We start from the raw sequence: 13,892 nt of genomic DNA on the forward strand, positions 1-13,892 counted from the left end.
TCTGCTCACATCTTCCTCAGAGCATACGAGGTTGTGCAGCTCACTTGCAGCACCCTTTCTGTTGCATTAAGCTCCAGCTGTGGTAAATTCCCTGCCCTCCTCATGTCTTTGTGCCTTTGTCTATGGTGTGCGCTTGCCATTTCTTGAACCACCCTTTCCGATTTACCCCAAGTCCTTCAAGACTGAACTCAGGGGGTCAGGTCTTCAAGGAAGCCTTTCCTGATCTCAGTCTGGAGAAAGTGTCCTCTCCAGGCTCTTCTATCACTCCGGGGTTTACCTCTTTCAAGGATTAAACTCTTTGTCTTCCCACCCCTCTGTTCTTTCACTAGACCATGAGCTCCTGGGAGGAAGGCCATATATCTTATTAAGCTTTATATCAACTACCTGGCACAGGGCTCGATTCATAGTAGACCACACAAATTAGTAAAGCTTTTCAGTCCTCCCTTCACATGCCAACCACTGAAGATTCAAGGCTGTGTTCATTACTGCCTTTTGGGAGGGACTTACCTTTGAAGGTTCCTATTCTAGGAAAGAGAAAGTTTCACATTCCCAGAGACAGCAGGTACTTTCCAGTTCTCAAACGAACTAGCCAGAACTTCTGCTGTTTTGCTTTTTTTTTTTTTTCCTGCTTGGCAACCCTTGGGAATAGGGTGGGGTCAGAGTAGGGAGCTTCTTATGCAGATCAACCTTTGCTTCAGTCTGCTTTTTGTGTCTTGAATATCACCTACCGTGAAATACCCACTTTTTTCTTTTCCTTCATTTTTTTTTTTACTTTAAATTCAATTAATTAACATATAATATATTATTAGGTTCAGAGGTAGAGGTCAGTGATTCATTAATCTTATATAGCACTCAGTGCTCATCCCATCATGTGCCCTCCTTCATGTCTATCACCTACTTATCCCATCCCCTCACCCATTTGGAGAGAGAGAAATCTGGCCTAATTCCTTCCCCCCTCAACCAAACGTCCTTCCTCTATGTATATGATGGGAATAATAATTCCTGTATCTCCCAACCTAATGGAAACTGTTGCCCTCATGGAAGATGGTCTGTTAAAATTCTTTGATATCCTCAGTATAATGACACCCATAGACTCCTAATACTTTAAGCCCAGAAGGCATCTTAAAAGTAACATAGCAGTCAAATCTTACTTTACAAAAAGAGAAACTGGACTGAAATCACATGGCTACTCAGTGATCGAGCTGGGAAGAAAACCCAGACATCCAGTGGGGCAGTTCAGAAAGATGTGGCAAATCTCAGGACCTTAAGGTCTGGAAAGTTGGTTACCTCAGGGAAATTCCTAAGTATGTCCTATATCAGGGATACATTCTGAAAAATGTTCCCTGGAGGTCAAAGTGTGGAACTTAGGCAAATACCAACAAGTGTGCTCTGGTCCTGTAACCACAGATAATAGTAATCACCCTGCCTACCATCTAACACCATTTCATCTGTCCACCACTTAACTTCTCCTCCTTATGTACCTTTGTCATCTTTCCCATTAGGTCATATTTTATTCATTCCAAAGGAAGATATGAATGGAGAGGGGAAACCTTAGGAAAGTCTCATGGATTTCTTTGGAACTCCCAGATGACCTCCCACCCCATCTACTTTGCCCCATGTGGAAATAGTGTTGAATTCCAAGTCCGTTATGCCCTAGCTGAGTCGGATAGCCACTTGTAGTCCACATGGTAGTTGTGATTCAAGAGGAGGAAGAGTAAAGTTGTCAGAATCTTGGAGAAGTAGGGAGTGAGGAAAACAAAGATCTTCCCAGTTTTTGGTGCCAAGTGAGCAATAAAAGCACCCATCTGATTGAGTCTGGTGTCCATCTAATGATCCTAGCAAATAGTAGGTTTTGAAACTAGAGTTTTATGTACTTATGAATTGTAATAACTTTAATGACAATAATCATTCAGGTACTATGCTAAGTGCCTGACATATATCTTCCTACTTTAAGATAATCCTAAGTGGCAGATATTACTGTATTAGTTCTGAGAATGAGAAAATGGAGATTTAGGCACTTTTACTAACTTGCCTGGGTCACAAAGCTTGGAAAAGATGGACTCTGCCCAGCTTTACTACAAAACTCCTCAAAAGAGTTACCTATACTCCCTCTATCTGCTTACTCTCCTACTATTCTCTTTTTAAAAGATATCATTTATGCAAATAAGCAATACACTAATGCGATTTAAAATCCAAAAGCCACAAAAAGGTATGCAGAGGAAACCCTCACTCCCATCCTTCTCGTGGTTTACCAAGACCCCTTGTATACACAACTCATGCGTAAGCCTTGTGTTTATCCTTCTAGGGAAATTTCATGTATATTTAAGCAAATATGTATATATGCTCTTGTTCCCTATTTTTACAAAGAGCAAGTCCTTAGATCCACTGTTCTGAACTTTATTTTTTACACTCAGAAATATATGGCTATATAGTATTCTATTTTATGGAAGTATCATATTTCATTTAGCTTGTCTTCTCCTATTGATGGGTAGTTGGGCGGTTGGATGTCCTTAGCTAATATAAGCAATGCCTTCTATAGACATTATAATACACATGTGCAAGAATATCCATAGGATCAAATTTTAAAGGGGGAGTTGCTGAGTCCAAGTGTATATACATTACTAATATTGATATATGTTGAAAAATTGCTTTTACTGAGGTTATATTCATGCACAGTTCCACCAGCAATATAAGTTTATCTGTTTCCCCATATTCTCACCAACACAGAGTGTTAACTTTTTAGATTTTGTCAATCTTACGGAAAGAAAGTGACATCATATGATAGTTGTCATTTGTTTTTCTTTTATTACCACATACATAAGGATACTAAATTCAGCAAGAAAAATTGGGACACAGGAAGCAAAGATGAGAAACACACACGTATACAAAGCAACAGCAACAACAACTCATCTGCCTAAAATATGCATGAGGAATGAAAAATGTCTATAAAAATCACCAACAATTATGACTATTAAATTTAAGGACATGATGGAATGATCACAGCATGAGAATGAGGCAGATAAAGTAAAACATTCTAAAGTCTTTGTCTTGGGCAGCCCAGGTGGCTCAGCGGTTTAAGTGCCGCCTTCAGCCCAGGGATATGATCCTGGAGACCCGGGATCGAGTCCCATGTTGGGCTCCCTGCATGGAGCCTGCTTCTCCCTCTGCCTGTGTCTCTGCCTCTCTCTCTCTCTCTCATGAGTAAATAAATAAAATCTTAAAAAAAAATTAAGTCTTTGCCTTATTTGGAAGGAGGGTAGAGTTTAACTTCGGATATTGCTAATTTAGGCAGTGACGTTAAAAATGCAGGAGTAAAAATAAAGCTACCCTATGACCCAGCAATTGCATTACTAGGGATTTTTTTTTTTTTTTTTTGCATTACTAGGGATTTACCCAAAGGACACAAACATAGTGATCCAAAGGGGTACTTGCACCTGAATGTTTATAGCAGCAATGTACACAACAGCCAAACTATGCAAAGAGCCCAGATATCCATTGACAGATGAATGGATAAAGAAGAGGTGGCATATATATAATGGAATACTACTCAGCCATCAAAAGAACAAAATCTTGCCATCTGCAACGACATGGATGCAACTAGATGGTATTATGCTAAGCGAAATAAGTCAGTCAGAGAAAGACAGATACAACAGGATTTCACTCATGTGGAATTTAAGAAACAAAACAGGATCATAGGAGAAAGAAGGGAAAAATAAAATAGAATGAAAACAGAGAGGGAGGCAAGTCATAAGAGTCTTAACTATAGGTCTTAACTGAGGAGTCTTAACTGAGGGTCACTGGAGGGAGATGGGTGGGGGGATGAGGTAATTGGGTGATGGGTAGTAAGGAGGCCACTTGATATGATGAGTGCTGAGTGTTATATGCAACTGGTGAATCACTAAATTCTACCTCTGAAACTAATAATGCAGTATATGTTAATTAAATGGAATTTAAATTTAAAAAAGTTTTAAATGTAGGGGTAACTCTTAAATAATATAATTAAAATTTAAAATTACTATGCCTGTAAGAGGAAAATAGAGAATACTTAAAAATGTAATCAATTTAATATGTGATGGAGAAAAAAAGGAAGCAAAGAAAGAGCATAACAAAATAGAAAACACAGTATTAGTAGAAGCAAATCCAGAAAATTTAGTAATCCCAATAAATAGATTAAATTTGAAGTTAAAAGAGGTTTTCAGATTGGATTACCAATACAGTTGTCCTGCTCTTATCTGTGGGGAATATGTTCCAAGACCTCCCAATGGATGCCTGAAACCACAGATAGTAACTGAACCCTATGTATACTTTGCTTTCCCCTTTATGGACACACCTATGATAATGTTTAATTTAAAAATTAGGCACAATAAGAGATTAACAACAGTAACTAAAAATAAAAGAGAACAAATATAACAATATACTGTAATAAAGGTTATATATTGCTTCTGTCTCTCAAAATATCTCATCTACTGTGCTCACCCTTCTTATGATGATGTGAGATGATAAAATGACTATGTGATGAGATGAAGTGAGGCAAATGATGTGAGCATGGTGACCTAGCATTAGACTACTGACCTTCTGACCTTCTGATGTCAGGAGGAGGATCATTGACTTGTGGGTGGCAATAACCATGTATCACTGAAGGTGAAGCAGTCAGTAAGGGGATCACAAAGTCCAGTTACACACTTCCCATTAATCACAAAGAAAACCTAAAGACAGGAAAAGGTTAAAATCAAAACATGCAATAAGATATAAACAATCAACACCAACAGAAGACAATGTTTGTAGTTACTTTGATACCTAGAAATGTAGTCTAACATCAAAAGAATTAGTAGAAAGATGATCATTGAATAATGTTAAGAAGTTACTAGAACATTATATTAAAACAGATCAGTTTACACGTAGCAAAAAATAGCACAAAATATACATACAAAATAGGTAGGAAAATATAGATGGAATTATAAGAAGAAATTGACAAGCAGAAACTTATTTCTCAATAATTACAGATTAAATGGAAAAATGAGTAAGGATGTAGGATAAACCTATTGGTGACTTTGTCTATAATTATCCGGGAGTCTAAAATTATCTCACAAAATGGATAAGCCAAGTATTAGCATTTAGAACACATTAAGAGTACAAAGGTAAACACAAAAAAATGGAAAAGGAGAGGATTTAAGCTGTCAATTTTATGATGTTCATAACTAACAGAAACTAAAGAAAGAGGAAACTAAATGAAGAATAAAATTATCAGGACAATCCCAAAATATACACCTTTTAAAATATCTGAAAAACTGCAATTTAGAAAACACGAGGCACAATGAAAGATTTTCTAAAAAAAAAAAACTCATATAAATGGTATATTTAACAGAAAATAGTATCACTTACAAATCACAAATTACACTGAATTTCTTTGCTAAAATTGCAAATGGGCTTAACTGATATATAAAATAAAAATCATTTTAGATTAGATTGAAAGAAAAACTACTGTTTGTAATATACAAAAAACACACCTAAGAGTGACTCAGAAAGTTTCATTTGTTTATTCAAAAAATAAAATCATGGGAAAGGCATAACAAAAGAATGCAAACAAGAAAGAAACAGAGGTAACAATACCATTGTTATAACAGGTGAAATTCAAACGGAAAAAATTGAGTGAGACAAGAAGGCACTTTTTAATGTAAAATGTAAAATTCATAATGAGTATATAAGAGCATAAGAGATGTGCATTTAAGTTCAGACAGCACATAAGTAACTCTCATTAACCTGAAATTAAGGGAGATACAAGGAAAACATTCAGAAATGTACTAATATTAGGTGACTTTAATTTGCTTTTCTCAGTGAACAAAAATAAGTATGATCACAGAAGATATTCCAACAGTATAAAATTAGATCTCATGGATCTATATTAAGACTTCTTCAGGATCCCTGGGTGGCGCAGCGGTTTGGCGCCTGCCTTTAGCCCAGGGCGCGATCCTGGAGACCCGGAATCGAATCCCACGTCGGGCTCCCGGTGCATGGAGCCTGCTTCTCCCTCTGCCTGTGTCTCTGCCTCTCTCTCTCTGTGTGACTATCATGAACAAAAAAAAAAAAAAAAAAGACTTCTTCATTAAAAGTAGAGAATACATCTTTTCAAATTCCAGCAAAACATTAATGAAAATGGACTACATACTATGGTACAAAGAGCCCCAATAAGTTCCTAAAAGTAGAAATGATATAAATACTATTCTCTGACCATAATGGAACAAGCCAGATAACAATAAAAAAAAATCAGGAAAGAGAAATACTTCTCCACATAGAAACTTAAAGAAACTGTGTCTTTCTTGATCAGAGAGAAAAACAAACATGAAAAATTTCTAGAAGAATTATAATTAAAAATCATATATCAAAAGTCATGGGATATAGCTAAGGCAGTACTCAGCAGAGAATTCATGGACTTAATTGCTTAAATTGATTAAAGGAAAGAATGAAACCAAGATTAAGTGAAAAGAACAATACAATGAATCACAGGTCATAAAAATAAAAGCAGAAATTAAAGAGTTAGAAAATGAAAAAATAGAATAAATTCAAAAGCTTTAAGAAATTTCAGTAAAATAAACCACTGACAAACCTAATCAAGAAAAAGTAGAGAAAATAAAAAATGACAAGGACAAAATTAATACATGAACAGGGGAAAATTATAGATTACTTTGTTCAATTTTATAAAAATACACTTGAAAATTTGGATTAAATGAATTGTCTTGAAAAGTTTACCAAAACCAATCCCTGTAGAGGTAGACTATTTGTGGGACGCCTGGGTGGCTCAGTGGTTGAGTGTCTGCCTATGGCTCAAGGCATGATCCTGGGATATGGGATCAAGTCCCACATTGGGCTCCCTGTGGGGAGCCTGCTTCTTTCTCACTACCTATGTCTCTGCCTCTCTCTCTGTGTCTCTCATGAATAAATCAATAAAATCTTTAAAAAAAAAAGAGGTGGACTATTTGTATAGAATATTTCCAACGAAGAAACAGGAAAAATTGTAAAAGAGCTACCCCAGTAAAAGCTCCAGGTACAGATATTTAGGGCAATGCAATAAAGACTTTAAAGGAAAAAAAGAGAGAGAATTCTAATCCTAAATAAATGGTTCAAGAGCAGTAATTCCAACAGTATTCTTTTAGTGAAGTAAGTATAATATCAATGTTAAACTATGACAGTGCACAAAAATAAAAACTATAAATGAGAGACACCTGGGTGGCTCAGTTGGCTAAACAGCTGTCATCAGCTAGGGTCATGGTCCCTGGGTCCTGAGATTGAGCTCCCTGTTCAGCAGAGTCTGCCTCTCTCTCTCTCTCCGTCTGCCTCTCCCCCAGCTCATGCTCTCTTGTGCACTCTCCCTCTCTCAAATAAATAGATAAAATCTTAAAAAAAAAAAAAACCGAGAGAACAAAAAACCTAAATGAATTTACTTATTAATATTGATACAAAAATTCTTAAAAATATTTACAATATTCTGTTTACAACAGAATCTAGCACAAGTTGGAAAAAAAACACCTCAAAATAGGGTTGAGTTTGTTTCACAGAGCCTTTTTAAAGTTCATAATATTATAATTTAGTGGATATTTCCTAAGAATAATGAGTTCAAATAAACAAATAAGCAAAACAAAATGCCACCAACATTCACTTTTCCAGCATAATGTGATAGACAAAACCATCCTAGGAGAAATACTGACACTAAAGCACAAATTAATACATTGGGTGGATCCACCCCGTCAGCAGTCATATCAAAGAAGAAGCTGATTAGACCCAGACTTTTGGTTCCTCATTCCCAAATGTATTCTTACTCACTAAGATCACAAATTTGCTTCTGGCACCCCAAATTCTTTTTTTTAAATTTAAATTCAATTAGCCAACATAGAGTACATCATTAGTTTCATATATAGTGTTCAAGAATTTATCAGTTCTGTATAATACTCAGTGCTCATTACATCACCTATCCTCCTTCTCAGCCAATTACCCCATTCCCCAGCTACCTCCCATTCAGCAACCCTCAGTGTGTCTCCTATAGTTGGGAGTCTCTCATGATTTTTCTCCCTCTCTAATGACTACCCATTCGGTTTTCCCTGAATGGTAGATTCCCTTCCCTTCCCCTGTGACTCCTGTGCTGTTTCTTATATTCCACATATGAGTGAAACCATATGATGATTGTCTTTCTCTGATTGACTTATTTCGCTCCGGTTCCATCCATGTCGATGTAAAATGGTAAGTATTTATCCTTTGTGATGGCTGAGTAATATTCCATCATGTGTATACACCACATCTCTTTTATCCATTCATATGTTGATGAACCTCTCAGCTCTTTCCACAGTTTGGCTATTGTGGACATTGCTGCTATGAACATTGGGATGCAGGTGCCCATTGGATCACTACATTTGTATCTTTGGGGTAAATCCCTAGTAGTGTAATTGCTGGGTCATAGGGTAGCTCTATTTTTAACTTCTTGAGGAACCTTCATGCTGTTTTCCAGAGTGGCTGCACCAGCTTGCATTCCCACCAGCAGTAGTAAGAAGGTCCCCTTTTCTCTACAACTTGACCAACATTTGTTGTTTCCTGTCCTATTAACCATTCTGACTGGTGTAAAGTGGTATCTCATTCTGGTTTTGATTTGTATTTCCCTGATGACAAGTGATGTGGAACATTTTTTCATGTGTCTGTTGCCCATTGTATGTCTTCTTTGGAGAAATATATGTTCATGTCCTCTGCCCATTTCTTTACTAGATTATTTGTTTTTTGGGTGTTGACTTTGATAAATTCTTTGTGGATTTTGGATACTAGTCATTTCTCTGATATGTCATTTGCAAATATCTTCTCCCATTCCGTAGGTTGCCTCTAAGTTTTGTTGACCGTTTCCTTTGCTGTGCAGAAGCTTTTTTGATCAAGTCCCAAGAGCTCATTTTTGCCTTCGTTTCCCTTGCTTTTGGAGACGTGTCTAACAGGAAGTTACTGCAACTGAGAGCAAAGAGGTTACTGCCTGCATTCTCCTCTAGGATTCTGAAAAATTCCTGTCTCACATTTAGGTCTTTCATCCATTTTGAGTTTATTTTTGTATGGTGTAAGAAAGTGGTCCAGTTTCATTCTTCTACATGTGGCTGTCCAATTTTCCCAGCACCATTTATTGAAGAGACTGTCTTTTTCCCACTGGATACTTTTTACTGCTTTATTAAAGATTAGTTGACCATAGAGTTGAGGGTCCATTTCTGGGTTCTCTAATTCTGATCCATTGATCTCTGTGTCTTTTTGTGCACTAGTACCATGCAGTCTTGATGATCACAGCTTTGTAATAGAGCTTGAAGTCTGGCATTGCGATGCCACCAGTTTTGGTTTTCTTTTTAACCTTCCTCTGGCTATTTGGGGTTTTTTTTTTGGTTCCATACAAATTTTAGGAATATTTGTTCCAGCTCTGTGAAAAATGTTGATGGTATTTTAATAGGGGTTGCATTAAATGTATAGATTGATCTTGGTAGCTTAGACATTTAAATAATATTTATTCTTCCAATCCATGAGCATGGAATGTTTTTCCATTTCTTTGTATCTTCCTCAATTTCTTCCATAGGTGTTCTATAGTTTTTAGTGTACAGATCCTTTACCTCTTTGGTTAGGCATATTCCTAGGTATATTATGAATTTTCAGTGCAATTGTAAATAGGATTGATTCCTTAATTTCTCTTTCTTCAGTCTCAGTGTATAGGAATGCAACTTATTCCTGTGCATTGATTTTATATCCTGCCACATTGCTGAATTACTGTATGAATTCTAGCAATTTTGGGATAGAGTCTTTTGGATTTTCCTTGTAAAGTATCATGTTATCTACAAAGAGTGAGAGTTTGACTTCTCTGCTGATTTGAATTTTTATTTCTTTTTGTTGTCTGATTGCTGAGGCTAGTACTTCTAGTACTATGTTGAATAACACTAGTGAGAATGGGCATCCCTGTCATGGTCCTGACCTTAGGGGAAAAACTCTGTTTTCCCCCATTGAGAATGATATTCACTGTGGGCTTTTAGTGATGGCTTTTATGATACTATGTTCCCTCTATCCCTACACTTTGAAGAGTTTTAATCAAGAAAGGATGCTGTACTTTGTCAAATGCTTTTTCTACATCAGCTGAGAGGATCATATGATTCTTGTCCTTTTATTAATGTGGTATATCATACATTGATTTGTGAATGTTGAACCACCCTTGAAGCCCAGGAATAAATTTCACTCGCTCTTGGTGAATAATCATTTTAATGTACTATTGGATCCTATTGGCTAGTATCTTGTTGAGTGTTTTGGCAACCATGTCATCAGGAACATGAGATCTTTGTCTGGTTATGGGATCAAGGTAATGCTGGCCTCATAGAATGAGTTTGGATGTTTTCCTTCCATTTCTATTTTTGGAAATAGCATCTTAACAATACGTATTATTTCTTTAAATGTTTGTTAGAATTCCCTGGGGAAGCCATCTGGCCCTGGACTCTTGCTTTTTGGGAGGTTTCTCATTGCTCCTTCAATTTCCTTGCTGGTTATATGTCTCTTCAGATTTTCTATTTCTTCCTGTTTCAATTTTGGTGGTTTCCAGGAATGCATCCATTTCTTTCAGAGTGCCTAATTTGTTGGCATTTATTTGCTCATAATATGTTTTTTTCTTTTTTTTAATTTTCTTTCTTTTAATAAATTAATTTTTTATTGGTGTTCAATTTACCAACATACAGAATAACACCCAGTGCTCATCCCGTCAAGTGTCCCCCTCAGTGCCTGTCACCCATTCACCCCCACCCCCAGCCCTCCTCCCCTTCCACCACCCCTAGTTCATTTCCCAGAGTTAGGAGTCTTTATGTTCTGTCTCCCTTTCTGATATTTCCCACACATTTCTTCTCCCTTCCCTTATATTCCCTTTCACTATTATTTATATTCCCCAAATGAATGAGAACATATAATGTTTGTCCTTCTCCGATTGACTTACTTAACTCAGCATAATACCCTCCAGTTCCATCCATGTTGAAGCAAATGGTGGGTATTTGTCATTTCTAATGGCGGAGTAATATTCCATTGTATACATAAACCACATCTTCTTTATCCATTCATCTTTCGATGGACACCGAGGCTCCTTCCACAGTTTGGCTATTGTGGACATTGCTGCTATAAACATCGGGGTGCAGGTGTCCCGGCGTTTCACTGCATCTGTATCTTTGGGGTAAATCCCCAACAGTGCAATTGCTGGGTCGTAGGGCAGGTCTACTTTTAACTCTTTGAGGAACCTCCACACAGTTTTCCAGAGTGGCTGCACCAGTTCACATTCCCACCAACAGTGTAAGAGGGTTCCCTTTTCTCCGCATCCTCTCCAACATTTGTGGTTTCCTGCCTTGTTAATTTTCCCCATTCTCACTGGTGTGAGGTGGTATCTATTGTGGTTTTGATTTGTATTTCCCTGATGGCAAGTGATGCAGAGCATTTTCTCATGTGCGTGTTGGCCATGTCTATGTCTTCCTCTGTGAGAAGTCTCTTCATGTCTTTTGCCCATTTCATGATTGGATTGTTTCTTTGGTGTTGAGTTTAATAAGTTCTTTATAGATCTTGGAAACTAGCCCTTTATCTGATACGTCATTTGCAAATACCTTCTCCCATTCTGTAGGTTGTCTTTTAGTTTTGTTGACTGTATCCTTTGCTGTGCAAAAGCTTCTTATCTTGATGAAGTCCCAATAGTTCATTTTTGCTTTTGTTTCTTTTGCCTTCGTGGATGTATCTTGCAAGAAGTTACTATGGCCGAGTTCAAAAAGGGTGTTGCCTGTGTTCTCCTCTAGGATTTTGATGGAATCTTGTCTCACATTTAGATCTTTCATCCATTTTGAGTTTATCTTTGTGTATGGTGAAAGGGAGTGGTCTAGTTTCATTCTTCTGCATGTGGATGTCCAATTTTCCCAGCACCATTTATTGAAGAGACTGTCTTTCTTCCAATGGATAGTCTTTCCTCCTTTATCAAATATTAGTTGACCATAAAGTTCAGGGTCCACTTCTGGGCTCTCTATTCTGTTCCATTGATCTACGTGTCTGTTTTTGTGCCAGTACCACACTGTCTTGATGACCACAGCTTTGAAGTACAACCTGAAATCTGGCATTGTGATGCCCCCAGCTATGGTTTCCTTTTTTAAAATTCCCCTGGCTATTCGGGGTCTTTTCTGATTCCACACAAATCTTAAAATAATTTGTTCTAACTCTCTGAAGAAAGTCCATGGTATTTTGATAGGGATTGCATTAAACGTGTACATTGCCTGGGTAACATTGACATTTTCACAATATTAATTCTGCCAATCCATGAGCATGGAATATTTTTCCATCTCTTTGTGTCTTCCTCAATTTCTTTCAGAAGCGTTCTATAGTTTTTAGGGTATAGATCCTTTCCCTCTTTGGTTAGGTTTATTCCTAGGTATCTTATGCTTTTGGGTGCAATTGTAAATGGGATTGACTCCTTAATTTCTCTTTCTTCGGTCTCATTGTTAGTGTATAGAAATGCCACTGATTCCTGGGCATTGATTTTGTATCCTGCTACGCTACCAAATTGCTGTATGAGTACTAGCAATCTTGGCATGGAGGCTTTTGGGTTTTCTATGTAGAGTATCATGTCATCGGCGAAGAGGGAGAGTTTGACTTCTTCTTTGCCAATTTGAATGCCTTTAATGTCTTTTTGTTGTCTGATTGCTGAGGCTAGGACTTCCAATACTATGTTGAACAGCAGTGGTGAGAGTGGACATCCCCGTCTTGTTCCTGATCTTAGGGGAAAGGCTCCCAGTGCTTCCCCATTGAGAATGATATTTGCTGTGGGCTTTTCATAGATGGCTTTTAAGATGTTGAGGAAAGTTCCCTCTATCCCTACACTCTGAAGAGTTTTGATCAGGAATGGATGCTGTATTTTGTCAAATGCTTTCTCTGCATCTAATGAGGGGATCATATGGTTCTTGGTTTTTCTCTTGCTGATATGATGAATCACATTGATTGTTTTACGAGTGTTGAACCAGCCTTGTGTCCCGGGGATAAATCCTACTTGGTCATGGTGAATAATTTTCTTAATGTGCTGTTGGTCCTATTGGCTAGTATCTTGTTGAGAATTTTTGCATCCATGTTCTTCAGTGATATTGGTCTGTAATTCTCCTTTTTGGTGGGGTCTTTGGTTTTGGAATTAAGGTGATGCTGGCCTCATAGAACGAATTTGGAAGTATTCCATCTCTTTCTATCTTTCCAAACAGTTTTAGTAGAATAGGTATGATTTCTTCTTTAAACGTTTGATAGAATTCCCCTGGGAAGCCATCTGGCCCTGGACTCTTGTGTCTTGGGAGGTTTTTGATGACTGCTTCAATTTCCTCTCTGGTTATAGGCCTGTTCAGGTTTTCTATTTCTTCCTGTTCCAGTTTTGGTAGTTTGTGGCTTTCCAGGAATGCGTCCATTTCTTCTAGATTGCCTAATTTATTGGCGTATAGCTGTTCATAATATGTTTTTAAAATCTTTTGAATTTCTTGGTGTCGGTAGTGATCTCTCCTTTCTCATTCATGATTTTATTAATTTGAGTCTTCTCTCTCTTCTTTTTAATCAGGTTGGCTAATGGTTTATCTATCTTATTAATTCTTTCAAAGAACCAACTCCTGGTTCTGTTGATCTGTTCCACAGTTCTTCTGGTCTCGATTTCACTGAGTTCTGCTCGAATTTTAATGAACTCTCTTCTTCTGCTGGGTGTATGATCTATTTGCTGTTTTTTCTCTAGCTCCTTTATGTGTAAGGTTAGCTTTTGTATTTGAGTTCTTTCCAGTTTCTGTATGGATGCTTGTATTGCGCTGTATTTCCCCCTTAGGACTGCTTTTGCTGCATCCCAAAGATTTTGAACGGTTGTATCT

This window comes from Canis aureus, chromosome 7 (assembly GCF_053574225.1).
Source record: "Canis aureus isolate CA01 chromosome 7, VMU_Caureus_v.1.0, whole genome shotgun sequence".
Classification (NCBI taxonomy): domain Eukaryota; kingdom Metazoa; phylum Chordata; class Mammalia; order Carnivora; family Canidae; genus Canis; species Canis aureus.